At 49.0% G+C, this 25,314-nt stretch overlaps 1 protein-coding gene across 2 annotated transcripts in view; it reads left to right on the plus strand.

The window, feature by feature from the left end:
• ODAD2 (outer dynein arm docking complex subunit 2) overlaps positions 1 to 25,314 on the plus strand; it is a 1,353,572-nt gene that overhangs the window by 1,198,377 nt on the left and 129,881 nt on the right. The window lies entirely within an intron of this gene.

Genomic DNA, 25,314 nt, shown 5'->3' on the forward strand with positions numbered 1-25,314 from the left:
CCCCGGGAGTAGCTAGTGTAGTGCTCGGGGAGGAGTTGCCCTTGGATAAGGGGGGAGAGTGGGCGGGTGTCACCTTAGTGTCCCTGGGAGATCGGGAGATGGTTCCTAAGATCCAGGTGCCCTCCAATACTACAAAGTATGGGCAGTGGGTCACCATCAATGGCCAAAGAGGGGAGGCTCTGAGAGACACAGGAGCCAGTATGACTATGGTAAGGAGTCAACTGGTGTCTCCAGAGCAGGTGATTCCACATGTACTCCACCCCGCCGCGATGGCTGATGGCAGATTGGGCCACTACCCTGTGGCCGAGGTTCCATTTGAGTGGGAAGGGGTTGCAGGTTCACTTCGAGTTGCCGTAAGCCCTGCCGTGCCAGTCGATTGTCTGTTGGGGAATGATATGGAGCACAATGCCTGGAAAGAGGTGGAATACCGGACTCATTCTGAGATGCTGGGTACACCTGACTGGGCCTGTGCTAGCACAAGGTCCGCGACTACCCGGAGAGGGAGTTCGCTTGGGCTGGAGCCTGGAACAAAGGCCCAGCCAGCTGCCAAAAAGGGAAAGAACCGAAGACAGGAGAGGCCTGCCTCCGCTTCCACGTCCCATGAGACAGATAGGCCACCTGCGGTGGTGGACCAGGAGTCTGTGGAGGGGGAAGTTGTCTCCCTGGAGAACTTACCTATCCCTGCTGAGTGGCATGTGGAAGGAGGGCCTACCAGGGAGGAGTTTTGTAAGGGCCAGAAGGAGTGCCCTACCCTTGAGGGACTGAGGCGACAGGCCGAAGCCCAGGCAGCAGGGAACGTTACTGGGAATTGCCATATTTACTGGGAGGATGGACTCCTCTACAGTGAACCTAAGGCACCTGTGCACGGTTCATCATGGGCCTTGGTTGCCCCTCAACGTTACCGAGCCTTTCTTTTAGAATTGGCTCATGAGATACCCTTGGCAGGACACTTAGGACAGGACAAGACCTTTGCCCGGCTTGTCCCCCACTTTTACTGGCCTCAGATGAGGGTGGCATCCGACACATACTGTCGGACATGTGTATCTTGCCAAGCCAGTGGGAAAACAGGGGTGAAGCTGAAAGCTCCCCTGGAACCACTTCCTGTCGTTAGCACCCCCTTTGAAAGGGTGGGCATTGACATTGTGGGGCCATTGGATCCACCAACTACAGCTGGTCACAGGTTTATCCTGGTTCTGGTGGATCACGCCACACGGTACCCAGAGGCAATTCCTCTGAGGACCATTACTGCACCTGCAGTGGCAAGGGCTCTGATGGGGATCTTTACCGGAGTGGGTTTCCCCAGGGAGGTTGTGTCTGACAGGGGGACCAACTTCATGTCAGCATACATGCGGGCTATGTGGAAGGAGTGTGGAGTTACCTACCGGTTTACCACTCCTTATCACCCACAGACCAATGGTCTAGTGGAAACGTTCAACAAGACCTTGAAAGGCATGATAAGAAGTCTGCCTGAGAGCCTGCGGAGGAAATGGGACGTCCTCCTCCCCTGTTTGTTGTTTTCCTACAGGGAAGTGCCACGGAAGGGATTGGGCTTCAGCCCCTTCGAGCTTCTGTATGGGCAACCTGTGCATGGACCTCTCAGCCTGGTGAAAGACGGATGGGAAAAGTTTTCCAGGAAGCTTCCCCAGGATGTGGTGAGCTACATGCTGGCCTTCCGGAGCCAAATGGCTCAGTTGTGGAATCAAGCTTCAGAGAACTTGGAAGCCAGCCAAGCAGTGATGAAAGAGTGGTATGACCACAACGCTCACCCTGTGGAGTTGGAGCCTGGCCAGAAAGTGTGGGTGATGGAACCTGGAGAGCTGAGTGCCCTTCAGGATCGCTGGACAGGCCCCTTTGAGGTGATGGAGAAGAAGGGTAAGGCCACTTACCTTGGGGAAACTAAGACCCCTCGACAGCCCCTACGGGTGCTGCATGCCAATCGTCTCAAACCCCACCATGAGAGGCCCGAGGTCATCTTAAAGATGGTGACTGATGGAGCAGAGGAAGCGGAAAGCGAGCCTCTCCCTGATCTCTTTTCGTCTCAGGAAAAGGATGGGTCGGTGGAGGGAGTGATTCTCTCACCATCCCTAACTCCTGAGCAGCGAGAAGACTGCCGCCAGATCTTGGAGCAGTACTCATCGCTGTTCTCCCTAATCCCGGGAAGGACCCACCTGTGTACCCATGATGTGGACAGGGGAGACAGCCCACCAGTGAAGTCTAAGACCTACCGGCTGTCAGATAAGGTGAAGGCCAGCATCCGCAGTGAAGTTACAAAGATGCTGGAGCTAGGAGTAATTGAACCTTGTAGTAGCCCCTGGTCCAGTCCGGTGGTTCTGGTACCAAAAGCTGCCCCACCGGGCACCACTCCAGGGACTGAATTCAGTGACCAAAACTGATGCACATCCGATCCCAAGGGCGAATGAACTTATTGACCGGCTGGGAGCTGCTCAATACTTGAGTACCTTTGACCTTACTTCAGGGTACTGGCAGATTTCCCTTACAGATGGAGCAAAGGAAAGGTCAGCCTTCTCCACACCTGAGGGCCACTACCAGTTCTGTGTAATGCCCTTTGGGCTCAAAAACGCCCCTGCCACCTTTCAGCGGCTGGTGAACCAGGTTCTCTCTGGGATGGAGGCTTTCTCCGCTGCTTATCTGGATGACATTGCCGTCTTCAGCAGCAGTTGGGAAGACCATTTGTGTCACTTACAAGCTGTTCTGCAGGCCCTGAAACAGGCTGGCTTGACAATCAAGGCCAGTAAATGTCAGATCTGTCAGGGGTCGGTTGTGTACCTAGGCCACTTGGTGGGCAGGGGAACGGTGCAGCCCCTCCAGGCAAAGATTGGGGCTATCATGGCCTGGGAGCCCCCCAAGACCCAAACTGAGGTCCGAGCTTTCCTGGGCCTCACAGGTTACTACCGTCGCTTTGTGAAGGGGTATGGCACTATTGTGGCACCCCTGACTGAGCTCACATCCAAGAAACAACCTCGACGGGTAGTCTGGACAGAGGCTTGTCAGCAAACCTTTGAAAAGCTGAAACAGGCAATGTGTGCAGCACCGGTCCTGAGGGCCCCGGATTTCTCTAAGGAGTTCATTGTCCAGACAGATGCATCAGAGCATGGCATTGGGGCAGTGTTATCGCAAGTCAATGAAGAGGGTCTGGATCAACCTGTGGTCTTCCTGTCTAGGAGACTGCTTCTCCGGGAACAGAAGTGGAGTGCAATTGAGCGGGAAGCCTTTGCAGTGGTATGGGCTCTGAAGAAGTTGCGGCCATACCTGTTTGGCTCACACTTCCTGGTTCAGACTGACCATCGACCCCTTCGTTGGCTGATGCAAATGAAGGGGGAGAATCCCAAGCTGTTGAGATGGTCCATCTCCCTACAGGGAATGGACTTCCGGGTGGAACATTGGCCAGGAGTGGACCACGCCAATGCAGACGGTCTCTCCAGGTATTTCCGCCTTAGTGATGAGAACTCCCAAGGGGTTGGGTAGCTCTCCCCACTTTCAGCTGGGGGGGACGCGTGTTAGACCTGTCCGCCCTTTGGGTGGTCCCTCCTAATTATTTATTTATTTTGTCCCCTTTCTGCCTCCTAACCTTTGTTTTTTATGTCCACTGGACCTTTTAGGTGTTGACCTAGGGGTTAGGTGCTCCTTGTCCCTATAGTCTTTTTCCCCTGCCTTAGGTGCCTTTTCTGACTGAAACCACGGGATACACAAAATGGTGGCTTGCAACTGTCACCTGCCTGGCTACCTCAGGAACCAGGGCCATAGAACAGAATGAGGGTTTCCAGAACCTTCTGGACTTCCCTGGACATTCTAGGGTCGGCCTTTAAAAGGTGGAATGTTGGGCAGCCATTTTGTAGAGGTTGGTGAGGAGTGGTTTATGGCTGGAGTGGAGGCTGTGGAGCGAGGAGATTAGTGCGCTGCGAGGGGATCTGACTGCCTCGAGGGGTTGCTGTCCTCACTCATGATACTGTCCCTCTCCCATTGACCTGCCCTAGCAAGAACAGACGAAGATCACTTCTAACGAAGAAGCTGAGGAAAGTGAGGTGAGAGGGTCTGAGCCTGCCTCCGGTCTGTGGCCAAGACATTTATGAAGTTCCATAGCCTAGCTGCTTGCCCCCCCCCCCCCTTTTCTGGACACAGCCTGATTTTCTCGACAGACGGACTGGGTTAGTTCATTTAAAAGAGGAACTTACCAGCGACCCGTCGGTAGAACCCTGGTCTCCCTGGGCTACATGCGTTAGCCCGATCTGACTGCATCTGAACTTTAGGAGCGCCTGTGGCTGGTGAAGTGCGGAGCTCGTGAAGCGGAGCTCGCCGTGGCCACCTGTCAAGCCTCCGATTGCTGGTTCGGGAGGCGGGAGTGAGGCGCGAGCTCGTCCGTGAACCGGGACCCGTGGGAGAGCCTGTGAAGAGGGGTGCTCTGCGTGGTGGCTGGAGCGTGAGGCGGAGGAAGTCGGAACGTAGCCCCGCCTCGACGCTGTTTAGAGGAGCGCCTGGGGAGGTAGTGCGGCGTGACAGGAGAACTGAGGGAGGAGCCGATATTTCCTGCGGCGAAAGGGAGGAAACTGACGAAAGGAGAGCCGCTCGCCTGGCGGAAGGCGGGTCCCATCTCCGTAGACCTGCAGACTTTGTACCTCCGCTAAGACCTGCGGAAGGGGGAGTTCCCTTGACTTCTCAGTCGTCTGACATCGGCTGTGTGGACAGAGCAGCGCCTTGAAACATAGTAAGCTGGGAAGACGACTGCGGGGGGTCTGAAGGGAGGAAATTGGGTGCACAGTCCCTTCGGCTCGGCCTGATAAAACTCGTGGGTTCCCTAGCTCCTAATAAAAAACAATTGCCTGGGCGCAGAGTCCATTTAAGGGAGAACTGTTAGGAGAGTTTTCCCTTATACCGCTTGTTGGGTCCAGAAAACTAAAGGACAGCGTTTATTCTTCCCATACTCAACCAGGCTTACTGTGAAAAACCAATAGGGGTCAGTTCATTCATGAGGGCAGTAATGTAACTCCTCTGTTCAAAGTACATGAAGCAAAACTTGTCCTTTATTCCTTTTATGTTCAAGTTACCTGAGAAGGAGTCCAATTCCAACTACAAATGAGAGTGATAGGCTCTAAGAGATAAATCACTTCCTTTTGTAATCTTGACTTCAGCTAATTGTTGGCTTATGCACTGCCTAATTATTGCTATTGTAATTTGGAATAGATATTCACAAGGCTTATCTATAGTCATTTTGTACATGAGATCAAAAGAAAGTCTAGCACTGAAATATAGTCTGAGCTGTGCGAAACTTGTGATTAAGGTTAGGACTAAGTAACATTTCCTCGTAGTCCATGATTTATTGCTGAATTGTGAACTGCAGAGTATTAAATGTGAATTGAGAAACTACTAAGAAAAACGTGATTGAAAGCACACTCAAAGAGGAAAAGATAAACTTTTCTACTTTTATAAAATTATGGTGTAGTGTCATTTTTGAGTGGATGGACGCTGTGTTACTGTAAGGGTGCGACGCAAGCTTAATACTTTCTGCCTTTGGGAAAGACCTTCCTACTTCGCGCCAAGCTACCCTATGTAGTCTGGTGATCCCAGGTCTAACGGGTATGTTCTCAAGGACATATCGCCGAATTAACGGCACTTTATCGCAGCCAAAGTTGCGATGAATTTTTCACCCCATTCACAAGCTGATGCTAACAACCCATAGCACCAGTTTACCTGCGATAGCAGTCGCAAAAAACATTGCCTCAGATGATCCCCGCAACTAATGCTAATGAGATGCAGAGTAGGTGTTCCCTTGCCAAAACCCACAACAACACCACTCCATAACATTCTCAACGACCAGCCAGATCGGGGATAAGAACACAAAACATGCGATAAGGCATGTTAGCTGCAGGAAATGAACACCTGCTCTTACCTGGTGTAAAGTTGTGCGACAACCGGCACCAGACAAGGGAGCACAGCCCAGAGCCACACCTGAAGAACAACAGATGCCATGGAGCGACTGATCATGCAGCTCGGAGCCCCAAGAGGACAACAACACCCACCGTCACCACCCCCAGGTCCGCTCCCCCCGGACCCTTCCCTGCCCCCCCGACCACCCCAGAGGCAGCGCAAACAAAGACATCGGACCCTCACAAGACGCACCAACCTCACAGACCCAACACTAGGGAATGTCATGCTCAAAAGGACAACCATCCTCCGCATCCTGAACATCTTTGTCCACAGGCCGACAGTACTAATACAGCAGACAACCAACATCCCATTTCAGACAAAGCTGCTGGCTGTGCTGCATCTGTTGGCCTCTGGTGCCTTCCATCCAACAACTGCAAGATTTGGAGGAGTCTCACAGCCGGCCCTATTAGAGTTCCTCCCAACTGTCTTGGATGCCATCATCAGCTTGGTACCCCAGTACCTATACCCCCCCACACTGCGCATGAACAGCTGGAGACCAAGCAAGGCGTCTACGCCATAGCTGGCACCCTGCACGTGTTAGGGGGCAATTGACTGCACACATGTCCTACTTGTGCCCCCTGGTGACACTGGACACAATTAACTCGACAGAAAGCACACGCATTCCATCAATGTGCAGGCAACAGTTGACCAGTGGGGAATCGCCAACTATCCAGGCAGTGTGCATCATTCCACTTCTACCGACAGTCCATCATCAACCAGCGCTACCAGGATGGCATCCATGGAAATACACTGCACGTTAGTAAGTACCAAATGAACACACAACACACATCAACTCCACAATCATGCAACTCACAGCAATGGGAATACACACATTACTAACTCACACATAACATGCCCAGCAACATGCCCACCCACCAGACACAACAGCACAACTTACTGTGGGAGCCTGGGCCAGCCATGTACATAAGCCATCAACTGCATGGCACATCAGCCACACAATAGCATATTGTGGGGAGAGGTGGGCACCAGGCATGTGCGAAGGCGACAAGTGACCAATGAATGAGAAGGTACACAATGCCAAGTGTGACATGGATGTGATGGACAAACTCAAGTATGCAGACCATACACATATCCATGTTGACATACACCACTGGTGTATGGAGTGTAGTGAACGGTGGATGCAACCATGATGAGATTTGATTTAATTTGATTTATTTTTTTGTATAGCGCTTGAATCACCCCCAAGGGGGTATCTCAGTGCTCGGGACGTGCATTGAAAGCGGTGGCAATGGCTAGGCTGAGAACAGAGCAGTTTTCAGAGTTTTCCTAAACTTTGATTTGATTTGATTTTGATGTCACCCCAGCCAGTGGGGAAGATCGCTGAAATGTAGCTTGTTACGTCCCCCCTGTACGCGTGAACGGAGTGGGCCGGCCCGGTGTACGCCAGGCCAGCGTAGGGGTGTGAATAAAAAGCACATAGCTCTGGGCGTGGTCCTCTTCTGGAATGCCCAACATCTCTGCCAGGGCGGTGCCTCTCACCCCGCCACGAGGCCGATGCCGCTGTTGTGAGCGGAGTTGCCTGCGATCCTGTGCGCCTGCTGTACACTGGGCCACTGGTCCCCGAACCCGTCCTGCCCGCCCCTGCGCACCCAGGTCTCGCTGTTCACCTGCCGACACCGGCGTGTGTAAAAGAGGGCCCACCATGTGCCGGCGCAAACTCCAAACCTAAGGCCCGCGACCTCGGCAGTTTCCTCAGACCATCATGGTCTCCACGACACAGGCATACACAGACACACGTACCCCTTTCTCGTTGACGTTCTCCACCGGCATACACAGTGGACTAGCAGGTCACATATTTGGAACTTAGTCTTGATTTCACTATGGCAGAGTACATTGTTTATGGCAGTTTTTATATCACGATACTCCCTTCGATGTGGTGCCACCAAGTCTGTGTATAGCATTCCAACCACAAGTGTCTGTGGGCCCTCGCAAACTACTGCCCTCGGCCGACACTGCGCTCGAGTAGGCCACACATTTGGAACTGAGTCTTGATTTCATCATGGCAGAGTTCATATCATTGCACGCAAGGAGAGGTGTAGGAGGAAGACCTGCTTCAGTCAGGAAGAAAAAAGGATCTTCGTTACAGAGGTGATCGAGCACTACTAACAACTGCCCTGGTGTCACTAACTTTATGCATCGCAATCCGACGACACGTGCTTGTGGGCCCCTGCTGACTTTTGCCTTCGGCTTACACTGCAGTCCAGCAGGCCTCACATCAATCCAATCCAGTCCGTACCAGGCAGGACACGTCATCATCCCTGACTGAATTCCTGCTCAGCTCTGGTGCTTCTACCTCCATCAACCACAAGTCACCCCCAGATGCTATTTCAACAACGTGGTTAGAGTTCCAGGAGGACATCGGTTGGCCCGCGCTGACCGCTGCCTCGGGCCTACACTGTAGTCGAGTAGGTGACACTTTCAGGTCTTAGTCTTGATTTATTTATGGCAGATTTGATATCATTGAACAGGCCTCATCACAGACGGCATACCCTTCCAGCTCCGGTGCCACTAAGTCTGTTCCACTAAATCTATGGACTCTTTCTGGTTGAACTTTGGTGGCGACTGAGTCTATGGACTGGGGGTTGTCTTCATCAGCATGTCGGTGATACTGACTTGGTGGCAAAAATGAGGCAGTTGTATTCCACTCCTCCATTTACCGCTTCTGGACAACTTCTACCCTGTGCATCATGCCCTGGAGGACACCTTCCACTGGCCCCCGCAACCCTCCGCCACATTCACCTCGGACATCAATGAGGACCCGCTCAGCTCGCATTGCCCTATCTCACTGCGCCGCAAGTCACCGTCCCGTGGCGGTGTGCCTGTGCCTGCCGCAGTGCATCCTGGGCTACTAACTCTTTGCAGCTCAAGTCATGGACCCTTTCTAAATGAATGTTGGATGGCCTCTGTGACGATGGCCTGGGGCTAATCCATGCCATGTGTCTCTGGCCCTGTGCTGTTCACTGCCTCCGGCCTCAACTGCCATCCACCTGGTCTCACACATCAAATCAGAGTCCTGAGACGCCCGGATGTCGCATCACCGCAGGATGCACACGCCACCATGGGCTGGACCAACTCCAAACAACAGGTGCCAGAGTCTGAGGTGTCTTACTGCCATACTATCAGAGTTGCTCACTCCTGTTGTAGGTGCCATCTTCAGCTTAATGGCGTTCATCAAGAGAGAGGGATGAGGAATACTTGTCCCGTTCAGTTCCCCAAGGACAATATTGTGGTAATCAAATAGAAAAGGACACTTGTATCTACAAAACCCATGGGTTCACTTTGACAACCCTCATAGACGCCAGAGATTTTGACGATGCAGTATATTTGTTTTTCCGCCCCACATCTAGCGACATGGCATAGTCATTGGGTGGTCAAAGGTAAAGTATGCCTGCCTCACCCGAGGCACCTCTGGAGAGTGTAGAAGTGTCCAGAGATCAAAAAGGAGAAGGTACAATGGCCAACCAGCGAGGGAGTTTTTGTAAAAAACAGTATAGTCACCATAAACAAATTTATTAAAGAAGGTGAATACTGTAGACTAAAATCGAATGGATATATTCAATAATCGTGTAACTAGATTATCATATACGTTGTTTTTTTTAAAAAGTCGGCATGTTTCAGCTCCTAGAGGCCCAGGAGGGTCGGTGAGGTCGGAAATGTTATCCTGAATGCGTGGGGAATATTTCCTCTTCAGGATGCTAAGAGCCGCTGTATTGTGGTCTCAGCCACATGTGTTGCTCAAGTTGCCTGTGCTGGCTCTGCCCCTGGAAGCCTTCCATGATTGCCATTAAGCATTTGAATACTGCACAAGTGGTGTAAGTACAATTTTGTGTGTATGTCCTGACGAAAGCTCCACCGATCCTCCTTGTTTATGGTGACTATACTGTTTTTTACAAAAACTCCCTTGCTGGTTGGCCATTGTACCTTCTCCTTTTTGATCTCTGGACACTTCTACACTCTCCAGAGGTGCCTCGGGTGAGGCAGGCATACTTTACCTTTGACCACCCAATGACTATGCCATGTCGCTGGATGAGGGGCAGAAAAACAAATATACCGCATCGTCAAAATCTCTGGCGTCTATGAGGGTTGTCAAAGTGAACCAATGGGTTTTGTAGATACAAGTGTCCTTTTCTATTTGATTACCACAATCTTCAGCTTAATACCATGCTCAGCTCTTCAGGTGCCACTAATTCGGTGCACCACAACTCATGGACCAATCTGGTTGCATATTGGGTGAACACTTTACTTTCTCCGGCTACCACCATGATGCTTCACAGTTGGTATGATTTTCGCTGCATTCGTAGATTTAAAATCTGTGTTTGACCTGGTCCCAAGAGCTAAACTTTGGAATCTTTTGCTAGGGCTGGGGATGCCTAAGGAATTGGTTTCCTTGTTGATAAGGCTTCATAGTTCTAATTACGCTCAGGTCCGCTTGGGCAAACCAGCGGAGGTCACCGAGAAATTTGCAGTAGAGAAGGGCGTCCGTCAAGGGTGTGTGCTCGCCCCCACTTTACTTTATTTATTTATTAATGGGGTTGTGCGCTACTTTGAAAACTACCCTACGGACGCGCCCATGCTTGCTGGCCACAGGGTACCCCTGCTCATGTTCGCAGACGATACCTTGATTTTAGCCAAAACGAGGCAGGGGCTTCAACTGGCCCTGTCTCGTTTTGAGGAGTTGTGCAGCGATCATAACCTGGTGGTCAATGTTGAGAAGAGTCTTCATGAGCGGAAGGCTCTTGGAGCAGACAAATGTCTTCACTTACCTGGGCGCTACCTTTGGCGAAAGATTGAGTTGGTCACCACAATTGAAGCTAATGGCGCTTAAACATTCACAATTATCAGGCGCACTAATTAAGGAACATAGGCAGTCACTCACTAAGCCTATAGCCCCGGTTGTTAAAGTGTACAATTCGAAAATAATCCCCACAATTCTTTATGGCGCAGAGATATGGGGAGCCAGTAACCTGTACCCACTTGCACTAGCCCAGAGTAAATTCTTAAGATCAATTGTGGGCCTCCCAAAATCTACCCCACGTATCCCGCTTCTGTTAGATCTGGGTTGTCATGCCATAGAGGACATTGCACGATACAGGATGTTGGCTTTCTGGAGAAGGCTCTGGATAACCCCGGAATTATTTTTATTTGCAAAGGGTTTGCTAGAAGTCAGGGGACTGGATGGCTCGAACAAAATTGCTTGGTTTCTTAGCATTAAATCTTTGCTTACAGATATGGGGATGAGGGACTTGTGGGATTGTCCAGAGTCTGCTGTATTTCCAACTAAAGAAATGCTTAGAGCAGCTTACTGGAATCTCATTAAAATTAGGAGGTTCTCCGCTTTGGTTAGCCCCTCCCTGACTAGCGAATTCTGTGAGTTTAAAGACGAACCTAGTATGGAAAGTTACTGGGATTTAATAACGAAACCTAGGGATCGTAAGCTTTACCATCAGTTTCGAGTTGAGTCTCTCCCATTAAAGAAGTTCATGTGTAATTGGGCAACTGGTTCATGGGATAAATGCCCGTTTTGTCCTGAATATATTGAAAACATTGGGCATCTCCTTTACGCGTGTCCTGCTTACCATGAACCACGCAATAAGTGGCTTAAACCCCTTTGCAGATCCCTGGGAACCAGTTCAGCCCTGTATGCTAAAAGACTGCTGAAAATTGTCTGTAACGACATTCTAGTTGTAGGGGTTGCTAAATTATTGAGTTGGTCCTGGGCCATCCGGGAGAAAAATAGGGGGGCTCTTACTGTTGGGTAGACCTATCCTTGAATATGGTATTTTACGAATTGATGTCTTGGTCTTTTAATACAAGTTTTTAATTGAAAAGTCCATGAATGCGATATATTTAATCAGGTCTTATTGAATTTTTTAATATGTAATACTTGCTGGTTTTTTTTGGGTGAATAGGTATTTTTTCATAGTGTTTAAGGTGTATTATATGGAATATGTACCTCTATTTTTGTATGTCTTTTAAGATGAAAATCGCAATAAAAACTTTCTTGAATTGAATTGAAAATTGCTTCACAGTTGTTTATGTTTTGCTGGTGATTTCTGTTTTCGCTTTAATTGTGTTCACTGTTCAAGTTGTTGCCAGCACCAAGAACTCCATAAGGGTTGGCTTACACTCACCCCACACACATCCAGCACAGGCGTCACTGTACATGTGATCCTGGTAATAAAGGTGTCGAGCACACGTGCCCGTACCCAGTTCAATGAACTATCTGAGTGTGTCCGTGTGTTCATGATGCATGCATTAGGGGCCCGGGCCCTACAACATTACCTTGTGCCGTGTACAGCGGTCGCAGCCATGTCACCGCAGGCAGAGGGGGAAACCTTGCACATGTAGGTTTGTCGTCCCCCACTCAACACGTAAGAGGAGGGGACTGGGCCGGTGTATGTCAGTCCAGAGTGGGGGTGTGAATGATTATCCCGTGGCTCTGTGTGTGGTTCAGTACTGGAGATGTGCAAAGACATGTGTCTCTGTTGCAGTGTGGCCTCTGTTGGGGAGTGTAGGTGGTCCCTGATGGGACTTAGACACCCGCGTATGTGATTTAGTTTGGCTTCCATCAGGTCGAACCCCACCCGCACCTGTTCGGCTACCCCCTTCTGGTAGTCTGACACTGGGCCTTGGGATGTGATGTGTGCTTCAGGGTACTGCTGGGAACCAACCTTGGTGGTGGGTGTGTCCAGCTGTGTGGTCTGTGCAGGGAGTGGGGCATCCTCGGTGCAGCTTGGTTGCCCTGCTCCTGGAGGTCGATTGCCTTAGATGTCCACTTACTGTTGTAGTGAGTCGGTGTCGAAAGTGTGGAGGACCTCTTCAGCATCACTTTGAGTTGTCTGGTCTGCTCTGCTGGAAGTGTTGTTTGTCCTTCTGCAATGTGAAGGGGAGATGCTTGTTGACATTGTGTTGGCATGTATGTTGACGCATTGTTCAAGTTTACATACAGACTGCATGACAATGTACATTGTGACTGTTTGGGTGGAGCAGACTATTTGATGGGAGACAGTGGACATTTGTACTACATGATGGATGTGTGGTTGTACACGTACATTTTCGTCTCACAGTTTCCTGCTATGTCAAATGTGATTGGCCATTTTCTACACACAAGCGGACCCAGTTGTGTCCTCTGTTCTGCAGTGTAAGTATTGCACTGTGTACCACATTGTCGTCCATGTGGATGTGCTGTCATTGCTATGTGTGTGTGCTGCATTGTGGGAGAGTTGCCCTTGCAGCTGTGATTTTGCTGCCCCTTATTCCTTGGAGGCGCTGTGTCTTTGACTTTTGTGCTTTTAAGGTGCAGTGATGTTGGCAACTTGGGTCATTTGTGCTCTGGGACGGTTTTTGTACTCTTGTGCATTGTTTGTCTGCAGATGTATTGTTGACGTCAGTGGTTGTTTGTGCATGTGGATGGGTAAGAGTGTGACCTGCTTTTTTACAGATGTGGTCCACACCCAGCCACCTGAGTGTCATGGCGTTCACGATGTCATGGTGATTGTTCTCCAGCCATGCTGATCTTCATGTAGTGGCACTTGCATTGTCAGTGTTGCTTACAAATATGCATCTTTGCTGTGTTTGGCACGGTTTCATGTCTGTGTTGTGGAATTGGTGATGTGTAGGGTAGGACCCCTTTGGCACATGGTGGACGAGGGCCTACTTGATGTTTGTATGTGTGCTGCAGTGTGCCACGGGATTCTGATAGATACATCTGCCAGTGGATTCCTCACCTTGTGAATATCCCTTTGCGTCAGCAACATTCGAAATTCTTTTTGTAGCTGCGCACCGACGTGGATGACGTCACCGAGGCACGGCATCGCGCGCGACTCTGATGACGTCACCGACACCATAATAGGCCCATGCCGGCGTGATGACGTCAGTTCCCTTTTTCCGCGTCGTCGACGCTAACGGTTTCTTGGGATCTTCTGTGTTACGGATAGTTACTTTGTTACTATTGTGAACTTTCGTTCTGTATCTGCTTGGTTTTGCTGTCTTCAATCAGGATGTCAACGAAGAAGACAGGTTTTAAGCCATGGGCTTCATGTGGGAGGATGATGTCCATCACCGATCCTCATCAGGAATGTCTATGGCATCTGGGTTCGGGACACGACGTCAACGGTTGTCGATCCTGTTCAAAAATGAACCCAAAGGCTCTTCGTGAACGAGAGGCAAAACTTCTAGTTGCCAAAATGAAGGGTAAGGACGCCAAGAGGACTTCGAGATCAAGATCGAGATGTACGAGGTAGAAGTCGAGGTCGAAATCGAAGTCGAGGTCGATGTCCCGGTCCCGGTCCCGATCGAGGTCGGCGTCGAAGTCGGCTTCGGGTCATGGTTCTGGTTCATCTAAAAAGAAGCACAAGAGAAAGAAGCACAGTTCGAGACACCATTCCGGCAGGGAGTCGGACTCGAAGCAGAAGTCTTCTTCTCAAAGACATCATAAGGACACAATTTCTCCCTCTCCAGTTTGTATCCAGAAGGTGAGGCTACTCCCTTACAGTCTCGGGAGTTTCACAGGCTCCGGTGTCGAATCCGTCTCCGGATCCGAATCAGTCTTCGGAGCATGATGAAGGAGAAAAAGTTCTTCTGGGGTCGACGACTCCGGTACGAAGTCCCGAAGAACAAGAGGAACAGGAGAAGTTGAATCCGGTGCAGCCTCCTCGGGAGCAGCCGGTAGGCTTTTACCCTCAGTTTCCTGGTCCTGGTCAGGACCCATCACATTTTCTAAACGCTATGTATGGCGTTTATGCGAGAGCAATGTTCCCCTCTTGTGCACCTGCTGGTCCCATGGGTCCATTGGCTTATAATCTGGGTGTGCCTCAGGCATATGCTCCGGCTCCTTTCCTGCCGTTTATGCCAACGCCGACTCCACCATGGCATCTCTCTGCGCCACTGAGGCCGTCGACTCCGTTCACGGCTTCGCCGGCTCCGGAGCGACCTCGTGATTCAATTCGGAGCTCGAAGCCGGTTCAAGCTTCTCATTCGAAGGCGGCTCCATCTCCTTATTCGACGCCGGCTCCATCGGAGTCGTTACCGGATCCGACGACGTCGGTTCGTATAGAATGGTCGAGACGTAGAGCGCAGCGCCTTTTGGAGGAAAAGAGTTTTGGAGAGGCTGAGGTTGAAGAGGGAGAGCTTCAGGATCAGGAGGATTATTTTGAAGATTTGCCTGATGCAAGTGGGCTGGAATTTTCACAAGAATGGGAGTTGCCCTCGTTATCTGATGCTCCTTCTAAAGATGTGAAACAGTAAAGGTATCGGATCCTACATCTGACCAACCCGGATCTCAACAATAGGAAAAACAGAACAAGGTGGCTGGACAGGATTATTCGTGAAACAATTCCCCAGACACACAGTCAATCTGTACCATGTGACCACTGGATTTAATTTTCCAAACGAATTTATTTTTCTTTTTTATACATTTATCAGCAATTTTTTGAAACACAAGCACAAACAAAACCACTGTCAGATCAAAAAGTTCATATATACAGTATCTACAAATGTACACATTTACAAATTTGCACCAATGAATCAAACAAAAATGGTTTGACACACCAAAAAACAATAACATATATATAATAATTCAAATAAATTGCAATTATATACAGTGCGGAGATTAGTCCATAAGCACACAAACGGGCACCAGTCCTAGAGATTGAAAAAACCAAGTGACAGGCGGGATTGAGATCGAAAACAGGCCTGCCTGTCAACGAAAGCCTGTGGTGTAATGTTAAATAGGGTTGCGAGGCTAGGATACAGAGTGATGGTATGATTTACATCCTAGCGGCACCCTTTGTTGTAGCCACAGGGTGGTATTGTCGACGCGTTTCGAACCTAAGTATTCAAGGTTCTCTTCAGGACGGGGACTGGGAAAAAGATTCTGCACGAGGGCACAAAGATTGCCGTAGCGTAGGTATATCGTGATTCGTATTCACACCTGCAATTGGCGCAGAGCAGGACTTAAGGCGTGGTGTCAGGCTTCAGAAGCTTGCGGGAATCAGGGCGGCTCACATTATTTTTGCGCGTGTGGGTCTGGCTATGTAGACCACAGAGAGGAAAGCGGCCGGTCACTGGCCTCAATTCAGGCCGGCAGTCAAAGTTAGCCCGTTTTCTGAATGAAATAATCAAGCCTCAGAAAGGTCCGTGTTGCTCACTCTCTCCCAGGGACAAGCTGTCTGTAGGTCAAGACAGCTTGTCCCTGGGAGAGAGTGAGCAACACGGACCTTTCTGAGGCTTGATTATTTCATTCAGAAAACGGGCTAACTTTGACTGCCGGCCTGAATTGAGGCCAGTGACCGGCCGCTTTCCTCTCTGTGGTCTACATAGCCAGACCCACACGCGCAAAAATAATGTGAGCCACCCTGATTCCCGCAAGCTTCTGAAGCCTGACACCACGCCTTAAGTCCTGCTCTGCGCCAATTGCAGGTGTGAATACGAATCACGATATACCTACGCTACGGCAATCTTTGTGCCCTCGTGCAGAATCTTTTTCCCAATCCCCGTCCTGAAGAGAACCTTGAATACTTAGGTTCGAAACGCGTCGACAATACCACCCTGTGGCTACAACAAAGGGTGCCGCTAGGATGTAAATCATACCATCACTCTGTATCCTAGCCTCGCAACCCTATTTAACATTACACCACAGGCTTTCGTTGACAGGCAGGCTTGTTTTCGATCTAAATCCCGCCTGTCACTTGGTTTTTTCAATCTCTAGGACTGGTGCCTGTTTGTGTGCTTATGGACTAATCTCCGCACTGTATATAATTGCAATTTATTTGAATTATTATATATATGTTATTGTTTTTTGGTGTGTCAAACCATTTTTGTTTGATTCATTGGTGCAAATTTGTAAATGTGTACATTTGTAGATACTGTATATATGAACCTTTTGATCTGACAGTGGTTTTGTTTGTGCTTGTGTTTCAAAAAATTGCTGATAAATGTATAAAAAAGAAAAATAAATTTGTTTGGAAAATTAAATCCAGTGGTCACATGGTACAGATTGACTGTGTGTCTGGGGAATTGTTTCACGAATAATCCTGTCCAGCCACCTTGTTCTGTTTTTCCTTCTAAAGATGTGGCGCCTTACCATGTGGTAATTAAGAAGGCTGCGGAGCTCTTGAATTTTACTTTACCATCTGTGGAGTACAAATCGAACATCCTTACAGAAGTTCTCCATTCTCCATCCTCGGTGGTTGAGCCAACTCTTCCTTTTACTGAGGCTCTTACTGATCCCATATTGGAGGTATGGAGTAGACCACTTACTGCTCATGCAGTGTCAAAAACAGTAGCAAGGCGTTATAGGGTGGCGCCTGGAGATCCAGAGTTCTTGTCCACTCATCCTTTGCCGGAGAGTTTGGTGGTTCAGGCGGATTGCTCTGAAAGATCTGCAGGTGCTTTTCCCCAGGTTCCTGGTGATAAAGACTCAAAGAAGCAGGATCAGAATGCTAAGAAGGTGTTTTCGTCAGGCAGTATGGCCCTAAAGTCTACTAATGCTACTTGTCTGCTAGGCAGATATGTCCATGCTTTGATGTATACAGTGAAACAGCTGTCGCCTAAGCTTCCTGAGTAGGATAGAAAAAACTTTAATGAAGTAGTATCTGACACGCAGGCGGCAGCTCGGCAGGTCAAACAAAGTAGTATGGACACAGCAGATTCAGTGGCTAGGATCATGGGGTCTTCAGTCGCCACTAGAAGAGCTGCTTGGCTGAAGACGTCCGAGTTTTCTGCGGATGTTCAGGCTGCTCTGATGGATTTGCCTTTGGATGGCTCTGGCCTTTTCGGAAAGAAAGCTGATGCTGCTTTGGAAAGGTTTAAGGATAGCAGGGCGAAGGCAAGGTCTTTGGGTTTGCAGACTAGAGGTTCTGTCTCCAAAAGGTACAAGGGTTTTGGAAGGTCTACTTTTCGTTCCTTTAAGCAAACCCAGCAGCAACAGCAGCAACAGAATCCTTTGTACAGGCCCTACAGAGGAAGACAAAGGGGTCGTTCTCGTGGACGTCAAGCCTCCTCTTCCTCCACTTCCTCCTCTAATACCCACCCCCCACCTGCAGCAGCAAAGCAGCCCTAGATCCGCCATTCCGGATCAAGCGGGTCCTGTGGGGGGTCGGCTTACTTATTTTCTACGGGATTGGGAATCGGTTACATCAGATCTTTGGGTTCTCAATCTCGTAGAGAATGGGTATGCTCTTCCCTTTCGGGAGTTTCCCCCAAATTACCCTCCTTGCCAAGGTTTTTGCTTGGAGGACCACCTGTTGCTCCTCCACGAAGAAGTGGAAGCACTGTTCAAAAAGGGTGAGATAGAGGTGGTTCCGGAGCAGGAAAGGGGTCAGGGGTGCTACTCCCGGTCTTTCTTGATTCCCAAAAAGGATGGCAGACTTCATCCAATCCTGGATCTCAGGATCCTGAACCTTTACCTGAAGCAGGAAAAGTTCAAGATGCTCACCCTTGCGCAGGTTCTTCAAGCGCTGATGGAAGAAGACTGGATGGTGTCGATCAACTTGCAGGATGCTTATTTCCATATACCCATTCTGAAGTCGTACAGGAAGTATCCCCGCTTCACGGTGGGATCGCAGCACTGCCAATTTGCGGTTCTACCGTTTGGTCTTACTACTGCGCCTCGAGTCTTCACCAAGGTGATGGCTGTGGTGGCTGCACATCTCAGAAGGTCAGGCATTCCAGTATTCCCTTATCTGGACGATTGGCTGATCAAAGCACAATCTCCGGAGGTAGTGCTCCATCATTTGCAAGAGACATTTCAGTTGTTGCACAGGCTGGGTTTTTGATAAATGTACCAAATCTCACTTAATGCCCTCCCAGCGCAACCTGTTCATAGGTGCAGTACTGGACACAACTGTATGTCGTGCATTCTATCCACCTCAAAGGATTCACGACATACAGGAAATGATTCCTTTATTTTACAATGGAACGGTTGTTCCAGCCTGAAGGTCCTTCGCCTGCTCGGTCTGATGGATTCCTGCATTCTGTTGGTCAACAATGCACTCTGGCATATGAGGGCACTCCAGTGGTGCCTCCTCAGGCAGTGGTATCAACACAATGGGGATCTTAGGGAGTCTGTGAGGATCTACAGAGAAACTGCAGCGGATCTGACTTGGTGGGGAGTGGAAGGCACCCTGTCTCAAGGGAAGCCCTTTCAACTGCCTCCAGCTGTGGCCACAGTGATATCGGATGCATCCACTCTAGGGTGGGGTGCTCATCTGGGGGATCTGAAGGTCAAGGGTCTTTGGTCCCCAGAGGAAAGGTTGCTTCATATCAACCTTCTGGAATTGCGGGTGATACGTCTGGCGCTCAAGGCCTTCCTCCCTTCCCGGGTGGTCGGTTCAGGTCCTGGCGGACAATACCACCGCGATGAGGTATATTAACAAACAGGGAGGGGTGGGGTCGCAGTGTCTCTGCAGAGAGGCTCTGCGCCTCTGGTCCTGGGCTCAGGACCATCAGATTTGTCTGAAGGCAAATCATCTGGCCGGAGTTCTGAACGTGCGTGCAGACAGTCTCAGTCGGCAGTTCTCCGCCGACCACAAGTGGAGGCTTCATCCAGAGGTTGTTTGTCACGTCTTTCGGACGTGGGGAACTCCTCGGGTGGACCTGTTCGCCACTCACGAGAATGCTCACTGCCCGTCATTCTGCAGTCTCCAGTTTCCGATGCAGGGGACGCGTTTCAGTTGAGTTGGGATTCACAACTCCTTTACGCGTTTCCTCCCATACCCTTGATTCCTCAGGTTCTGAGGAAGATTCGCCAAGACCGGGCCCAAGTCATATTGATCGCCCCAGATTGGCCAAGAAGGGTTTGGTACACAGATCTTCTCTACCTCTCCTCGTGCCCGCCGCTCCGTCTCCCTCTCAGGGCAGACCTCCTCTCTCAGATGGAGGGTCAGGTTCTACACCCCCACCTCCAGACCTTACACCTTCATGCCTGGAGATTGAACGGGGCAACCTGAATTCCTTTTCTCTCCCACCTGATGTGGTGGATGTCATTTTATTGGCTAGGCGTGACTCCACCAAGTCCATCTATTCGTATAGGTGGTCTAAATTTGTATCCTGGTGTGGAGAGAATTCTGTTGATCCTTTGAGAGCTCGGTTGTCAGAAATACTTCAGTTTGCACTTTCATTGGCACAGCAGGGTTTTGCTGTAGCTACGGCAAAAGGTTTTTTATCAGCTTTATAAGATTTTATCTGTTTACCGGATCAACCATCTTTGTTTAAATATCCTGTTGTACTGAGATTTATAAAGGGTTTAACTAATACGTTTCCGCCTACTCCCTTTATTGTGCCTCAAAGGGACTTGAACCTAGTCCTTACATATTTAATGGGTTCTCCTTTTGAGCCTTTACACAGGTGTCCTTTGAGACTTTTGTCTTTTAAGACTGTTTTTCTTGTCACAATTACCTCGGCAAGGAGGGTAAGTGAGCTTCAAGCTCTTAGTTCAAAGCCCCCATTCTTGACCATTCATACTGAACGAATGGTTCTTAGGACCAGGGCTGCTTTTCTGCCTAAGGTGGTTACTCCTTTCCATTTAAGAAAGTCAATTGCCCTACCTACCTTCTATCCTCTCCTCACCCTGGAGGAGAGGATAGAAGGAGGAGGAGCGTCTTCACCGTCTGGACCCTAAGAGGGCAGTGAGCTTTTACCTTGATAGAACTAAAGACTATCGAGTGGATGACCAGCTCTTTGTGGGATTTGCTGGCTGCAAGAAAGGACGAGCTGTGCACAAGCGCACACTCTCGATATGGATCATTCTATGCATCAAGATCTGCTACGCCCTGGCTGGTAAGGAACCTCCAGGGGGTATAAGAGCTCACTCTACTAGAGCAAAGTCATCAACATCTGCTTTGTCTAGAGGTGTTCCTGTAGAGGACATTTGTAGAGCAGCGACATGGGCCTCCCCCCACACTTTTGCAAAGCATTACTGCTTGGATAGCGAGATGAGGAGGGACGGCCATTTTGCACGCTCTGTCCTTCAAGATTTTCTGGTATAGGAGATTGGACACCCTCCTCCGGGAGTGGGGACTGCTGTGGGACTCTGTTCACAAGGTGATGAATCCACTGGCAGATATATCTTTCAGAAGAACAAGTTACTTACCTTCGGTAACGCTTTTTCTGGTAGATACAGTATCTGCCTGTGGATTCCTCACATGCCCTCCCGCCTCCCCGTTGTTCACTCTTCTGTACCTTAGATAATGGCAATGTTTTAATGTATATATGGTATTCTTCTTGAATTACTGCATTGTCCTTACACTGTGCGTGTTATCTTGACTATTGTATACTGTGTATATATCTACTATTGTCGGTCCATCCGTGTGCCTTGAAGGCACGGAAAAAAGGGCGGAACTGACGTCATCACGCCGGCGTGGACCTATTATGGTGTCGGTGACGTCATCGGAGTCGCGCGCGATGCCGTGCCTCTGTGACGTCGTCCACGTCAGCGCGAAGCTACAAAAAGAATTTCCGAATGTTGCTGACGCAAGGGGATATTCACAAGGTGAGGAATCCACAGGCAGATACTGTATCTACCAGAAAAAGCGTTACCGAAAGTAAGTAACTTGTTCATCAGGGACATGACCCAGGGTCATTGTGGGTGTGCGGTGTGCTACACGTCATTGTGCCTGTCACCCCCGTCCCCCAAGTCCCTGTTCGTTACTCACCCTGTTGATGTTGTGTCAGGTCATGTTGAGCTGTGTCCGGACTCTCGACTCCTTGCACCGTCTCCACTCTGATGACTGTGTGCACCATTTGCTCCAGCTACTCCTGTCGTGCAGGACTCCCACCTCCATTCGCCGTTGCTGCCTTCCTGTTGGCAGTAGGTTTCTGCTTGGTTTGACTTTTCACATCATGCCAGCACATCTTGGCCTCCTCAACACTCCAACTGCATTCATGATGAAACGCCATTTTTCCATCTGTGTTGCCAATGACAAGGTGGAACGGATGACAGTTGTTGTTGGTGTTCTGTCACCTCCGTGGCGACGATCCAGGTTGTCATGCGGACTGAACCACATCTTCCTCTTCTCTTTGGCCTACCCCGACCACGAGGTTCCTTGCTGGTGGTCTGTGGGGCTTGTGGGGTTCGCGTTGACCTTGTCACTCGGTCTGGGTGCATCAATGGTGCTACGCAGTTAATTGTTTTTTGGTGTGTTTTTCTTTTTCTGCTTTTATAGTGTGTTTTCCTGCATGACGAGTGGGAATTGCAGGCCTGTCGCTGGTTATCGCTGATCTTTGTATTGCGATTGTCCTCATCGCAACTTTTTTGCGTTCTTGTTTTGCATGTTTACGGCGTCGCGTTGATTTTAACGGGGTCATTTGACACGTTATCGACGGACTATCACATGGAGCCACCGGGTTGTAAATACAATGTTAACACAGTGTTTTTTTCTCGCGATAGACTGCGATATGCAAAGTTGCGTTAAGCTAATTTTGCGATTGTTATCACACGTTCTTGAGATTATCCCCCAGAATAGTTTAAAGGACTGGATGCAGTCAGGGTCTTTCCAGGTTCCTTCTTAATTGCCCAGGAAAAAATCAGTACTTCCCCTTAGGTGCTGTGTACCCTGCACAGTATAACACATGTGAAAGTTGTCAGATGCCTTCTTAAGAGGGTCCCAGTTAGTTGAAAACCACAAAGGTAAAACATCTCTTTGACAATCTGGAAGTACTCGATTAGAGATGGGGATTTATTTTGGAGTAGAATAGCATTCACCAAACTCCTCCTGACATTAAGAAGAGAAGAGTTGGGCCAACTAATCACAAAGATGAATCCACTTGGAATCCACCTGCAAGAACCACAAATCAAGAACAAAAGAGAGTACAAATGGGGAATGTTTGTAACAAATAAATAGGGAACAAATGTCTTGCAATACATTTTCCTCCTTTGATTGCCAATTTCAAGTTTAATTCACATGGGAACTGGCATCATAGGAAAGGCTCATGCCTCATCTTGAATTAGGAGCTTTCAATTGAGTTCTCTGGACAATCAACCTCCCAAAGGTAGTTCACAGTTCAAGTGATGGTTAAACACTCATAAAATACTACAAAGTGCGATATCCCTTGTCTTCTGCTGGATTGCGCAGCTCCACCTCTGCCCGCACCAACTTATTTTCTCCATCTAATTATATATCTACCCTCCTTTTGTCAGAGATGAAAGAGCCGACAGCACTGCCCAACCTATGAGGGCTTCCATCAATGAGCTGGGTGTGGCATCCAGCAGCACTGTCTCAGTGCCCAGTGCATACGTAGTCTTTCGGTTACAACAGACAGTACTAGGGCATGGATGTCACATGTTGACTCAAATTAACAGCTACTCTCTCCTCCAGGGTTTTATGCTTGATGGGCAGCAGTGGCAAAATGGGTCTTAATTTGGCAAGTTGGTGGAAGCAACGCCACACAAATGTGCCTCTATTAGTTCCGAGAGTCATGTTGCCATGAAATGTATTGCCTAGTTGTTTTTTTACTTTGCAAGAGATGCCAAACTTTTGATTAAGGATCTCAGGAATAGGAAGTGACTGGAGGATGGATCTTCCATTAGCACAAAAAGAAATTGTCTCTGTTTTGGAGTTGTTAGGTTGTAAGAAAGTGTTATTTATCCAGGTCTCTGTGTTTTTCAGTACTCTTTTAAGGTTCACCACAGTACCAAGATCCTGGCTGGATTTTTTTATAGTCCTTGCTAGCTAGATGTAAAAAAAAATAGCTGGCAGCAATGATGTGTCTGGACATTTACTACAGGACAGTCCTGCTTCTTGGACATAAACAAATATAATGTTATATTCTGGATGTGGTGTGAGATGAAGGATCCAACCATCCGATTGTGGTGGTGGCTGCACAAATTACCAGGGCAATCTATTCAATAGAATAAAGTGATCTCCACTTTTAACTACTACAGGAAAATCAAGCATCACCCACAAGTAAGCTGAGTCCTCACCACAGTGGCAGCTCGCACAGGGAATGCTGTGGGGGATGGGTGGGGCAGGGTGAGGTGTAGTGGAGTCAGGCATACGGCGGCAAGGAGTAAAGCAAGTGAATAAATAAATAAAACTATATACATTGCGCTCGCTGCATCGCCAACTTGGCGACCAGTCCAGCTCACTATCTTACCCTGGTCGAGCTTCCTATACCCCCCATGGGAGAAGAGTGAGGGAGAGACCCCTGTAGTCAAACTCTGTAAACGAAAGTAAAAATAACAAATAGAAACATAAACCAGGTCAGCTTCTATCATCCAATCTTGCCTGGTGGAAAACGGAAAGGTGTTCCACCTGTATTCACTCATACTGTCATTCACGCTCTTACTACATCCGGGTGCGTCTGTCGCTGTGATCCTAGCTGTCCCTGCTATTCATCACGGATGTAAAATGAGCAATGTGAAAGTCAGACTTTAAATAGTGCACTAAATAAGGAACTGCCGTGAATTAGATGCAAGTGGGCCCGTAATTGGCAATTAAAAGGTGTCAACCGGCAAGTGGAGTGGTGTGCGCTGCAGCCGAACACTCACCGTAATACTATGTAAATGTAAATGTAAATGTACAGGAATTTATATAGCGCAAATCACCAAGCGGTTTCTAAGCGCTTGCTTACGGAACCCGTCCTGGTATTCCCCTGTGAGATAACCCCGGCAGGGTATCCGCAAGGTGAAAGCCAGGCATCCCGCCGCGAGGGGCCGTTGTGGAGATTAAGCAAGCTATTGCCCAGAGTCGCAGAGTGTGAACCCGTGAATCGAGTAGGCACCGGAGCGAGAATTGTCGAGTCCATGGACATTTTAGGACTCAAGACCCCGCCGAGCCGAGAATTGAACCCTGGTCCCGGGCTGACCTCTGCTTCCAGGTCTGCCTCCTCTAACCAGTGAGCCACACTTCTCCACTATGAACGCTTTGTGAGTAGAAGGGCTGGAATAAACAATAAATAGCCATGCATCTCCATCTGTAAACCACGATTCGAGTTGGGGAGATTCCAGGATTGGTCCCGGGGATCAAAAACAAATTTGAGGGGTTCTAATTTTAGATTCCCTGTAAGCATATCGCAAAACTTATTTCTGTGTGTTGCTCATTTGATTTGAGATGACAGGGTCCACATATTTAAATATGGGAAATCTGGATGGGTGCCATAATGAGATGGTGGGTTAAAGCTGATTCTGAATGGGCTTGAGATCTTATTTCCCAGTTGTAACCATGGTATTCTGTTTTTCAAGCCTGTGTACAATGCATGTAGACTGTAAACCCATCGTTGTTTTCTGGTGTGGAGAATTTTCTGGATGTCCGGGCGTGTTCTCCTAATGACCTCAAGTACTATCCATATCAGATCTATGTCTTTGTGATTGTGTTCTAGGTAGTGTCTTGTCAATTTAGTGTTCCTTTTTTT

Source organism: Lissotriton helveticus, chromosome 10 (assembly GCF_964261635.1).
Source record: "Lissotriton helveticus chromosome 10, aLisHel1.1, whole genome shotgun sequence".
NCBI classification, from domain to species: Eukaryota; Metazoa; Chordata; class Amphibia; order Caudata; family Salamandridae; genus Lissotriton; species Lissotriton helveticus.